This window comes from Varanus komodoensis, unplaced genomic scaffold (assembly GCF_004798865.1).
Source record: "Varanus komodoensis strain SLA01 unplaced genomic scaffold, ASM479886v1 scaffold54, whole genome shotgun sequence".
Classification (NCBI taxonomy): domain Eukaryota; kingdom Metazoa; phylum Chordata; class Lepidosauria; order Squamata; family Varanidae; genus Varanus; species Varanus komodoensis.
In genome coordinates, this window is record NW_025336142.1 from 3,793,328 (window position 1) to 3,806,387 (window position 13,060).

Here is a 13,060-nt window from a genome sequence, read left to right on the forward strand (position 1 = left end):
ATCTGAAGAGAGCTTTGGAAAGCTCACCCTTATTTCATTTGTCCCCTGAAAAAACTAAGGCAAATTCTTACACCTCAATCTATGGACTTTATTCATGCCATGATATCATAAACACCAGGAGATGATTTTTTGCATAGAGTTTTCTATGGAGAAAAAAAATGAGCCACTTGCACAATTCCATAACCTGAAAAAATTAGGTGAAGAGGTGAAAATAAGAGAAAAAGTATTGTGTCCCAGAGCACAAATTAGAACATATGACAAATTTAAAATAAATGTGAGATAGACTTGCGTAAATTGTTCTTAAGTAAGAAAACTACAAAGTTTTAGAATGGTAGGTAGAGTGGTTCATGCAGAGGGAGAGCTTTCTAATTCAGAGGTGAAAGACTGAATTTCCCTCCCCTCTGATCGTTTTCATGAGCCTGTAAGTACATGTCATGGTGGTAAAACATATTCATAAATTACATTGAACCATGTGTGCCCTAAATTTGCTACCTGAAGAAAGACTTCAATTCTGCTTAATAGAAAGAATCATCCTGGGCCCATCATTATTGTTACATGAAGAACAAAGCCAGTTGTAGACTATGCTTCCCGCAACCTCCTCACAATGATAAAATAGGCCACTGGTAGTTTCCAAAGTCCAGAAAGCTGGCCCCAAACTTTCCTGCCCTGAGGGGAAGTAGTTCTGAGAGTTCCTTTAGGGAATTGCTATAGGCTGCCCTGTACTTTCCACTAAAAGGGGAGCAAAAGTGAATAAATTTAACAGACTCTGAAATCTAAGAACTCTGTAAATCTCAGTATTTCAACATGTCAACAGTTCAGCAAACTGGATGAGTACACACACTTTCTGTGCGTGAAAGGCAATCAAATGGTCTTTGCTCTTTATTTGTCAATCAATACATCCCAACTCTCTTTCAAGTAGGCAAGTTTTTCAGCTGGTGAATAACCTTTAGTAGTAGAAGGGTCAGGAAAGAAAATATTTGAGGCTACAATCCTAAGTGTGCCTGGTAAGGAGTGAGTCCTGTTGGATTTACTGGGAGATACTGCAGAATAAACATGTCTGGATGACACCACATATGTGATAAATAATTATTTCACAAACTTTAGTAATTCAGAAGAACAAGAATTTAATACTATCCATTGGATACAGATAAAGGAGTAGAGAATTCAATAAAGATGAAGTATAAAAACAAAACGCAACTTGTTTCAAGTGAAAACATACCTCCAAGAGGTGATGAATCTCATACAATATTGTGATTGGTTATCTCTTGAAGAAAGGTTTGCTTACTTGTTTCATTTTAATATAACAAAACAACTCATTATATAAAAACTGAGGGCATACCAAAAACCAGCTTTTGTAACACAATGGAATCTTTCCCTTCCCTTCTAGAACTAGAGATTTGATATTAATCATGCTTCGTCTTTAATAATAGATTTACAAACATAGCATTTATTTTGATTTCATTGTTCTGCTTTGTAACATTGAGGATATGATTAAAAAGAAGAATCTCTTGGACACTCACCAATAATTATGTTGTCATCAAAATCAAGGCACCAGTGAGGAGGAGGAGGAGGAGGAGGAGGAGGAGGAAGGGGATACACTAACACTTGGATACATTTGCTATTTCAGCATAGGCAGAAAGCCAGAATTTTATGGGATCTGAAAAAAAGCATGAAAATAACTGTAGAATAGTTCATGGTGTATGATGACAAAGATGTAACAAGCAATAATGCTGTATGATACATTGAACTCTGAAGGTCTCTAGGCACCTCACCAAGATATGACAAAATTTTAATGCATAAGTAGGACAGCACGCATCCCACTTTGGCAGCAAAGAGCCCATTAGATCTCCAAAACCAAACACTCTGAACTGAGCATAAGTTCTGTTCTTGGCAGGCTGGCAGGATTTTTCTGGCCCAGCCCTGAGAAAGACTGCCTTGAAAACTACGATCCTCCCATTGCCATGGTTGTGTCCTAGGAGGCAGTGCTGCCTGAGGACTCCTACAGGTCATTCAGTCAAGGCATCATTGGATGAAAATGGGGCATGTCCTTATCACGCAGCTAATGCAGCCCTGGGGCTCCAGGCCAGGCCAGGCGTTCTGGTGCTGAGTGGCATTGGCTGGCCCATCCATCCCATTCACCGGCATGCCATGCTGCTGAGAGCAAGGGACAACAGGTGGAAGTCCGCAGTCCCTCCAGCTGCCCCACCAAACCAGCCTTAAACCCTCGGGGCATCAGGCCCCTGCTTCTGGAAATGTTTTGGAAATATCTAGTGAGCACTTTCCCAGCTAGTCCACCAGCTCTAGCAATTTAGCCCTCTGAGCTACCCATCTGAAGCTATTGTTAAGCTGCCTTTCAGGGCAGAAGTCTCTTGAGGCTGCATAGATAGAAATCACGCAGAAAGCAATAAACATCTATGGAAATATATTGGAAATTATTGGAAATATTATCCAATTGGAAATATATTTCAGTATCATACATAAACACAAAAATTGCCAATTAATCATTAAAAACTTTCCATTAAAAGTCAATAGCCCAGACATAAGGGAAGACTAACAAAAACAGGCTCATTTTTGGAGCTTTAGTGAAGACCTGCAAAAACCAAGAACCGGTGAACCCCTGGGGGATGTTGATTCTGTATCTTTTCTTCTCTTTGTTTCTCTGCATCTGCCCAAGGCTTCTGTCTCTTAGAAGTATTTATTTCCCCTTTCCAACCTCAACCACTAAGAAGAATAGCTTTTGTTCACTTTTGCAATGTTAATGTCTGCTTCTTGACCTCTCACAAACTCTTTGTTTCTACCTTCTTCCTCTGACCTTCAGCTGAGTGCTCTGCAAATCTTTGGCTTCCTGAATAAATATCCTGATTTGAAGAATGTGTTTACCGGTGGGTTGAAATTCACCATCACTCATATGCACAGAGAGAGAGAGAGAGAGAGAGAGAGAGAGAGAGAGAGAGAGAGAGAGACTGCTGTCCAGAAAAGGAGGACAGTCCTGTTTCTCCATAAAGGATTGCTTCAGCTAGCAGAGATTCTCTGAGGTTTCAGGTGAGAGTCCTTCCCAACCTCGGTCTCTGAAATGCCATTAATTGGATATTGCATTGCATGCATGGCATGACCTCTGCTCCTTGTAGGTTTATCCTCCCCCTAGTGGGAACTTTCTGCTTGACACAGAGGGTCTGGATGAGTTGGCCTTCCAAATTCCAGACAAACCCATCTGCTCTTCCTCTTAAAGGCAAGCAAGGGGAAGATAAAATTAAAAGAGAAGCAAATAACCGAAGTGTGCTCTTGCCTATGGCAAGAAAACTTTTACTATGTTCCATAAAACAGTCTATGCAATTGTGTGTGTGGGGGGGGGGGAGGAAATCAATATTGCCAATGAGCAACAATTTTGGCAAGATGACAATTAAAAGCAGTTCCTATGTTGAAATGTCCAATCACACCAAAAGGCAGAGAGAAAGCTACGCTAGGCAATTTTACCAGCATTGCATGCCTACTTGGTGCAATTATGTCCCACATGGCTTCAGACAGGTATTCACAATGCTCGCATGTGCTACTTTTTCCCCATGTACCCATTGCAGTGTGCGCTAAACCTGAGAGACTGCTGCGCGTGAATTTGGTGGGCTGTGGGAAGGCACACTGCAAGCAGAGGTGTTTTCTTGGGCTCTGAAGAAACAGCAGCCACTCTGAGGAGGAAATAAACCCAAGATTTCAGTTGCTAGCCCTCATTCCTCACCCTCCCAGCTTTTCTCTCCCCCTCATTCTTGCTCTCTTTCTCCCTTCCTGACTTTCCCAGTCAACTGGTGAGTCAATGCAATGCAGTTCCTGCTTTCCTCCCCTCCATTCTCCCATAAAGCACAACTCATTTATTCAGAAGTAAATTACATTGCCTTCAATGGTGTTTTCTTGGAAGTTATTCACATTGACTTCAATGGTGCTTACTCTTGGGCAAAGTGGCACAGGAGAGGGGATGTTCTTGCATTTGAGAATAGTTTTTTGGTTGGAAGGGACTGGGGTGCACACACACACCCCACTGCTGGCAGATGGGCGAATAGCTGCCAGCAGCATCCTCTCCTCTCTCCCCATCACCTCTCCATGATGTGTTGACAGAAGGTTTTTAAAACATCTCTGCTCATCCGCAGATTATTTACATGGCTAAAGTATTGTGGGGTGAAGCTTGTTTGTTCGTTTGTTTCAAGGGCCATTTCCCTGTATATATCACTTTTCCTCTCTGCCACGATTGCATTTGGGTGTGACACAAAATCGCATTTTCAACATGGTGGAAATTGTACTGCATTCATCAGCATGACCTCCAGCTCCAGTAAATGAGTTTGCATAAATGCCACCACAGCTCATAAATGGGAAGGACTGCAGTCTAGATCCTCTCCCAGTTTAGAAGGTCAAGCTAAAAATTCTTCTAAATGCTACAGAATTGAAACAGGATGGCTACCCAAGGATTAAATATTGGGTTTATCATGGCAAATGCATCATCCAAATTTGGCTGTTCCTTTATAATCATGCAGCTGCTGTTCAATCTACAGTAAATCTTCATTGTTCAATCAATAAACACAAATAATCTCCTTTCTTTGAAATGGGGAAAAGGCCTTCCAGTTTTAAGTTCCCTCCAATACTTCCTCGCATCTGCCACATCACAAGTAAAATTAATTGTTAGTTCCTCGAACATTGCATTCAGAGATGCCATAAATCTCCCCAGAGATGTTGGAAATGCATTGTACACCTGAACAAGTGGCATTTGCCAATTTTATGGCACAGCCTGCACAGCACACAGGTGAGATGGGCAGTTTGTTTAGCATACTAAAAACCTGTTGTTCTGATTTGTCTGTTTTATCCTACCCGTGTCTACAGCAACCCTGTTCTCTCCCCGTCTCAGGAATCTTTCTGCACCAATGGAGTTTAGAAGGATGGTGGGCTTGTCTTCTGAGTGGCAAGCCTATGCAAGACTACTTGTCTCTTTAATATTATTGCATTAAAACAGGGACCTTCAAACTTTGTACCAGGAAACCCTCATTTCCTCAGGGGTTGTTCAGGAAATCCAACACTAGTGGCCCAAGATCACCAAATGGTTGCCTGCCAACCATGCCCAATCTTCTCCCAAAGGACATATCCACATGGGAGTGTTGAGTGGCTTCTAGAGAAGATGACTTTCCCTACAGGTTACTATGTAGGATGAGGAAGCTTGGCCAGGGTGCCAAGTTTTGTGTCCAAAGGATTCCCCCACCAGGGATCCCCTGAGATAAAATTCAGTGCCCATGATAGATCTCCAGGGGATCCTCAGCAGACACCAGATTTCTTCAGTTCACAAAGTTTTGAGCATAAGTGACTGACAAGTAAAATGAATAAGCATTCTCTCTCTTTCTCTCTCTCACGCACACACACACACACACACACACACACACACACAACCCTGCCTGCAACATTAGGATCCTCAGATCCTGTTTGGGAAGCGATTCAGTAGCCGCAAAGTGAATCACGGTACTTAGCTATGGACAGAAAAAAGCTGAATACTGATCAGGAAATGATTAGCTGGTTAAATACTGATTAGTAGGAAACAGGCCAAGTCATGTCAGTGAAAGGCTTCTAAGCAAAGAATTAACCTGCTCTTTGAAGAACAGTGCCACAGGGGCTTTTGTGATGTTACCCAGTCTGTAGCACGTCGGTGAACTGGTTCATGCATCCATGAGGCAGTGGAAGCAGAAGCATGAGATCGTTTCTGCTTCTGCTTCTTTGGTGACTATAGAAACCGGGCAGCTTCTGGGCAGCTTTGTGAGCCCGTGCGTCCATGTTATACAAGAAGCAGGGGAGAGAGAAGAAGAGGAAAAGCAAAAGAGGAAGAAGGAACAGGGAAGATTTTAGCATAAATATGAAGAAGCTCTGCTTCTTCAGAACCTTCCTCCAACAGGCCAAGGAATCTGAAGAATTCACACACATGGGGCAGGGGTGGGGGAAGCTGCTGACCAGCTTTTTCCTTTTATTTTCAAGAAAATTAGCTGCACACAGAGATATCTTTGCCTTTTGACGGGGAAGCCACAGAGTCCTGAAGAGGCAGCCCTTGGCTGAGCTTGCAAGGCTGTGAAATACATGCATCACACAGTTGTGGATGTCTGTTCCACTTGATGTCCTCAATTCCCATCAATGCAAGCAGGATGAGTTTACCTTGCTCTATTACAGAGTTAGGGAAGGGAAGGGAAGGGAAGGGACAGGTTTTCTTTCTCTCTCACTCATGTACTATCTGACACCTAGTGTCAACCTGAACCATCGTATCTCTCTTTTGGTGGGCCAGGCCAATGGCCTCATGCAGGCTACAAATTTCCCACCCCAAGATAAAGGTGAACTGTAGTTGCAATTTCACCTGAGCGAATTCGTCTCCCATGATGAATATGCATCCCCATGTAATCCAGAAGTCCTTCTCCCGTGTAATCAACAAAGGAGAACATGTGCTGCCAGTATGATGCATTCAGGTAAACAAATGCTTGCATCCTAGCTCAGAAATCGGCACAATCAGTCCAACATGTCTTGTTTCGTTCCTAGCATGATGTTCTACACTCTTCTCTGAGATTTGCCATTGTTTTGAAAATGAGTACAGTCAGCAATCACTCTTCTAGGAAAGTGCTGTGATCTTTTAGTATGCAAATCTCCCCACAGAAATGTAGCATCCACTTAGCAGCTCTGAGTGAGAGCTGAATTGATTTAGAAATATTCGATCAATGTTAAGCTTATTTTTATGTGAGGCCGAGTCATTAAGAGCTGAAGCAGCAAATGAATAAATGGAAAATACCACTGGAAGTGATGTATGAAATTAATGATCAGAACTATAATCAAGGTTTTTGATAACACAAACTTCATTATCATCAGTATCAGAATTGCTTTCTCTCTAACTGGTCACAGGGGACTGGATTTGACAGGGGTGTAAACATGGAGGGCAGCCAGAATGATTAAACCTAAAGTTCTTCTCTGGCTTTCACGTCCATGCTGATTCTTTCCAAAGAAATACCCATTTATATGCCTTTCCCTCCTAAAAGATTAAAATACCCCTCTCTTTCCAAGTTTGAATAATCAGCCGGAGTGATGATAGAAATTACTTGTGCAAGGATCAGATTGAGCAAGAAGGGATGGTAAATCCCACTAAGCTGGGTAAACAGTAAGAGTCAGGACATGCTGGATGGGAGGGTCAAACCGCTCTCAAAGAAAACTTCTATCCAGATGCACATATATGAAAGTGGTCCCTGCCTGTTTATTATACCCACTTTTGAACATTTAGATGTGTTTGCAACATGGCAGGTGGAACGCCATTTACCAACTGGCTGCAAAGCATTGCAAAGGCAGGCTACCAGGCAAACTGCTATTTCCTAGATGTTCATTGGCATCAGTCACTTGCCACAGATGTGACTCCTGTATTAATGCATGAACCATGCGTATGCAACGTGTATCGAGCTTGATCTAATAGTGCTTGTGGGGTGAGAACAGGATGGTGTGCTAAGAACTCAGGCTATAAAGCATGGTGTGTGTGTGTTGCATTTAGTATTTGCCCTAACTATCATTCTCTGGGTGAATGTACAGACATACCAAAAAATATTAAAACAACAAGAAATATAATTCAATCAAGTGGCAGGAAGAGAATGGCCAAAGCAAAAAAACAAAACAAAACAAACAAAAATCATATTACAGAAGCAGCTAAAAGGAACTTTGAACGTTTTCCTTTTGAACATTTTCCTTTCAAAACAGCCACTTTACAACAAATTTTAAAATGTCGAAGTGCCTGAACAAACAACAAGGTCTTTTGCCTGGTGTCAGAAAAACATTAAGGTAGGTGTCAGAAAGGACTTTGTGGGAAGGGGTCTCATCAGCTAGGGCCCACTGCCCTTTCTGTCATGATGGCTCGTCATATCTCAGTTTGCAGGAGTGCCCAGAAAAGCATTTCCACTTATAGACAAGGTGTGTGTGTATGTGTGTGTGTGTGTAGTCTTCTCCAGAAATGCAGCATGGCTGTTCTGAACTTGGACATTTGCTCCATCTGCCAGTCCAATACAAGTAAAACCAGACTTTATCAGCAGATGTTTAGAAGCTCCTGGAATGGGATGGAAACAACCTCACTGCTCCTGTGTGTAAACCAGTCCTAATTTACCAGCATACACACATGAAATAATTGAAGATCTAGGATTCCAACACTGAAACGGCCCATTTGCAAAAATAACATCTGTGTTGGCAGTATATAAGTAAGAATACAGCAAGTTTAACGGTGACAACAACAGAGCCAGAGTACGCAGAAATGCATTTCAGACTTAATAGCATTTGGAATGGTTGAAGTCAATGATGGGATGCTCTAGTTTTGTTCACCATCTGAAATTTCCATTCTGTGAACGCATAATGAGTGTGACTGGAGCACTCACATTTGACAGCAAAATTTCTCTGACATCGGAAAATGCACAGAAGGTTATATTCCACAGCGTGACCCTCCAAAATCTTTGATTTTTGGCTTTTGACCTAGTCTTTCTGATACCAAGGAGCATTGCATTATGAACATTGATGAATATGAAAATAATGATGAGAATGTTGGAAGGTTAGTATGGCAGCAAATAAGATCCTGGGCTCGTGTTAATTAGTTGTAGACTGACATTTCTCACACGGTTGTGCTTCAAAGCGCCATCAAAGGTCTGTAGTTTTTATTAGAACGTGCTCACTTAGCCTGCTTCTCACCCTGCTGGTGCCAAAGCTTTAGGTGCATTTATTGGAAAAAGACCTAAATATATCTGTAATGTGATGGTGGATTGTAGCATTCTGCCTGGAAAGATGAAAACAACCTAGCCAACGACCTAGTCAAGAACTAGGTTTATGAATTGCTTTGACTGCTACTTCCCATAAAAATAGTAATTTGTATCCCACCTTTCTGCAGGTGCACCTAAAGAAGTATATAAAACATGATCAACACAGATTCAAGTATAAAAAAACAGCACAGCAATTTAATAAACACTAATTTTGTGGTATATAAACTGTAGCATAAACCATGATCAGGTAACCATCAATTAACGTATTGCTGAAACAAATGGCTTTTCCCCTTTTGTCAAAAAATCCTTGAAGAAGGGACAGGATGCCTGACTTTGAGGAGCATTCCAGAACTTCACTACCATGATTGAAAAGGCATTTTGCTTCATGAAGAAACCTTGCCTTCTATATAGAAGGGTCATGTTGTCTACTCATTCCAGAACATTCCAGAAGTCTGCATAAAATACTAAACCAGTGGTCTAGAGATAATATCAAAATATCAGAATTGATATTTTGAGAGATAGACATCCAAATATTTTTTTAAAAACACACTTTCAATTCTTGGCCATTCATTTAAAATTCTAATCTCTCACCTTTCCCTTCAAACGCTCAAAAGAACCCACAAAAATAAAGCAAAACAAAAAGTGCAATGAATATATGTTAGCTTTTCATTGAAGAAAAATAAAACACCAGACTATATAAATAAAAATAAAAACCAGCAGATTAAAAAATTCAACAGCTGCCAGGAAAATGAAGTTTTTACACTACATTGGAAGGCCAAAATGTAGCAAATAATTGTGCTTGCTTAGAAAGGGAATTTTAAAGCGATGGTAAGACAACTCAGGATGGTCCAGTTCTGCGTCCCAGCCTTGGACTGAGTTTCATGTGTTCCTCTTCCCTCCACTCTTCTTGAATTTCCTTCCTCTTCTTCCAAAAATGGGTAGTTCTCATGCTCTGCCTGAAAGGCCTCACCAGGCAACCTTGAAAGATCTTCAAAGACTTCACTGCCATTCCTCTGCATCTCCTCTTCAGAAGCCTCAGAGGACTCTCCACGTCAGGTTCCATTCCTGATATGTCCAGGTAGAACTAGAGAAGCTTCTTGAAAATCTGGGAGGATGCTGCCAGTCCGTGTCAACCGTATGGAGCTAGAGGGATGAGTGGTCTACATTTAGAGATCGCCTATGAACCTGCCTCCCAGTGAGGAATGGTTCAAAGGAGGCAAAAACTGAGCTGCCAGTCACACCTGTCCTCAAAGTGGTCAACCTTCACCAGGAATGTGTGGAGGAGCCATTAATTGTTGAGTTTATATTTCACAACATATAATCAATTCCCTCATGTTGCACAGTTTGGGAGTCCTGAAACACTTAAGAGCAATTAATGTCCAGGCCCTGGTGTGTGTTTGTTTTTAAATCCCTTCTTAGCACTAATTAAAAATGAATCAGATGTCTTCTCTTTGGCCAGAGGTAAAAGGCCCTGTGTTAATATACCATCTATGTGCATATGAATTCAGAGACTGCACTGAGGATGGGGAGGGAGGCAAGGAGAGGAGGGGAAATGAACAGCCGAACCGCTGTCAGGCAGCCTGATCTCTTCTCTGAGTTTGAAGAACAAAGTGGCTGGAAGCAAATGCTGGAACAGGCCCCATTTCCATGATTACATGCTCACTGCATGGACCTGGCAAATGGCAGGTCTCATCCCATCAGCCACTTGAGATGCTGAAAGACGGCCTGTAAAGCATGCTGCAGGAAACCACGCTTGATCACACCAGCCCTTGTGGCTCTCAAGGGGAATGGGACAACGCAGCGGGCAGAGAAGCACCGTTCAGTCTCAGCAGTGGCTTTCCATCCCGCCGTGTCCTTGCCCAGGTGTGCATTGCTCCTGGGACCTGGGCATTTGTTGGTAGACTTTGCTGCACAGCAGTTTGTGCCAACGTTTTTTTTTTTTTTTTTCCTGGAAGGGAAAATAGATTTGTATGGCTGGCAAAATGCATTTCAACAGCAGAAGTCGAATGTCACATCAGATTGAGAAGGTCTGAAGTTTAATTTCCGCTAACTGCCTTGCTTGTTTTGAAAGTGAATATTACCCTTGAGAGCGGAGTTGTTGTTTTATTAAATTGGGGAGGGGGGGGGACAAAAGGGATGACTGTGCTGTTTTAGGCAAAGGGAGAGAAGAAATCAGTCCAAGTCTTCCCAAAAGAAATGTAATAATAACCAGGTGGGGAAAAGAGGACATATAAAAGGCAAACATTCTCTCTGTATCTCTCTCCCCTTCACTGCTGTTTGGAAAATTCAGTAGGCCTAGCTTATTTTCTTTTTTATGTGCACTGCAGAAGAGATTAATTAGCCATAGCTGATGTGACTGTGGACAACAGAATGATAGCAGAGTGAAGCACACAGCTCTTGGCACTCTGCCTACCTGGGAGAAAGCAGGGAGTGCTTTAAGGCAGAAAAGCGAGGTGGAGAGAGGATGCCGAAAACCCAGGACCTGGGAACAGCTGTGTGCATGCTGAACATCCGCAGCAACAAAATGTGTTTGCTCCCATTCTGCAAAGCGCAAGCCTTGCTGAACATCAAACTATGAGGGTGGAGAGGTGCCACGTCTTACAGAGGGTGTCCTCTTTTGGAAAACATCCTCTGGTTGTACAACCGGGGCTGTTTTAACGATAAAGAGCCATTCAAAAAAGGGAAAGCTGGCAGGGGTTTCAGCTCAGCTTGAATTCAGCTATATCAGTTACAGTTTCCCCCACTATTGTGACATATAATGTATCTCTATTTAAATTAATCATTTCTAAATTTCCAGGTAGATGCACACACTAGTAAATGTGGAGTTCACGCGATTCTGCATCCTTTCATCCCCTTTGTGATGATGTTTCCTCACCTTTGGTGATAGTTAAGTGACCGCCGTATAAAGGGGAAATGGACAGGTCACAGTCTCATTTCAGGGACAATGAGAAGGCCTGCTTTAGAGATAACGCCAACCAAATCAGAAATATTGCCTCAGAAAGTTGACCGGCTGTTTCTCCATGGGGCACATTGAATGCTGCTTATTGATCACTATTTTCTTTGCTTTGTGGCTATGAAGTACCTTTTGAGAGAAGGGCAACAAGGGACAGCGAAGGATGTCAGTTGTGCAGGTCTTGCAGTAGCCCTCTGTCCATGTTTTGCTGTGTGCTAGCACCCTTGTATTTAGCTAGAGAAGACATCAGAGTTTTTCCATGGATAGCCAAGAAGCAGTGCTGGACAAGGGTAGCAGGTGAAATGACTGTGCTTCTGTCAGTTGCTTCCCATCTTCTGTTCAAAAATAAATGAGGGCAGTCCAAGACATTCTGCCACCTGAGGGAAAAGGCAAGATTGCTCCCCTGCTCTGCCCCCAGTACCAGAAGCAACTGAACTGGCAGTTGAACCTTATTGGGACAATGGCCATGGAGAAGCTTCCTCCATCACAGATGGAAAGAACAGGCTAGCTTGGGGAGCTCTATCCTAATTCCCATACAATCTGCTGCCTGAGAGAGCCACTTAATGTCCCTTCATGTAGAGACTATAAATCAATTTATAACAAATTATGGCCATGATTGGGTAGCTCTAGACTCCTGATGGAAAATTCCCAGTTAAGTGGAATTGCTCCAGTGCAGCAACAGTTACGTCCTCTGACTTTGTACGTCAGTGACAGAAGCTGCCCTGGATGGAGCTCACCCCAGATAGTAAAAGCAAGGTGGCTTCTTTGACATTGAGGTTGTCACCACAAATACATGGGTCTTGTTTCATCTTCTGTCATCACCTTCTCCACATGTCTCCAGCTCCCATGGTTGATCATAATGACCTCCAGTTACAAGTGGCTGTATGGGAAATACCAGGAGCCCAAGGAAGGATAGGGTGCTTCACTGCTGACTGAAGCAAATTGATTGTCCCTTCTCAGTTCCTTTCCCCCTGCCTGGTTCTTCTTGTCTCTTTTGGGAGCAAGAAGGTCCTGGGGATTTATCGTCAAATCAGATCAATTCCTGGCTCTTACTTCACCTCGTTTCTGGTCCCTTGATGTGAGACCATCCAAGAGAACAAGTGGACAGTCACGACCCATGATTAGAATCCTGGCAAGAGTTCTACTTCTGAAGCCCACTTACCATCTTCCTCTTCTGTCCCTCACCACTGACCCATTGTGTTTTTCTCTATCCTTCTGTGGGACACCACTTTTCTCTGGCTCAACCCCATCCCAGTCTGACTTCAGACCCAGCTTGTTTGGCCAGGATGACCAAATAATATATCCACAGAGTTTAGTGGTCCCTCCTGGC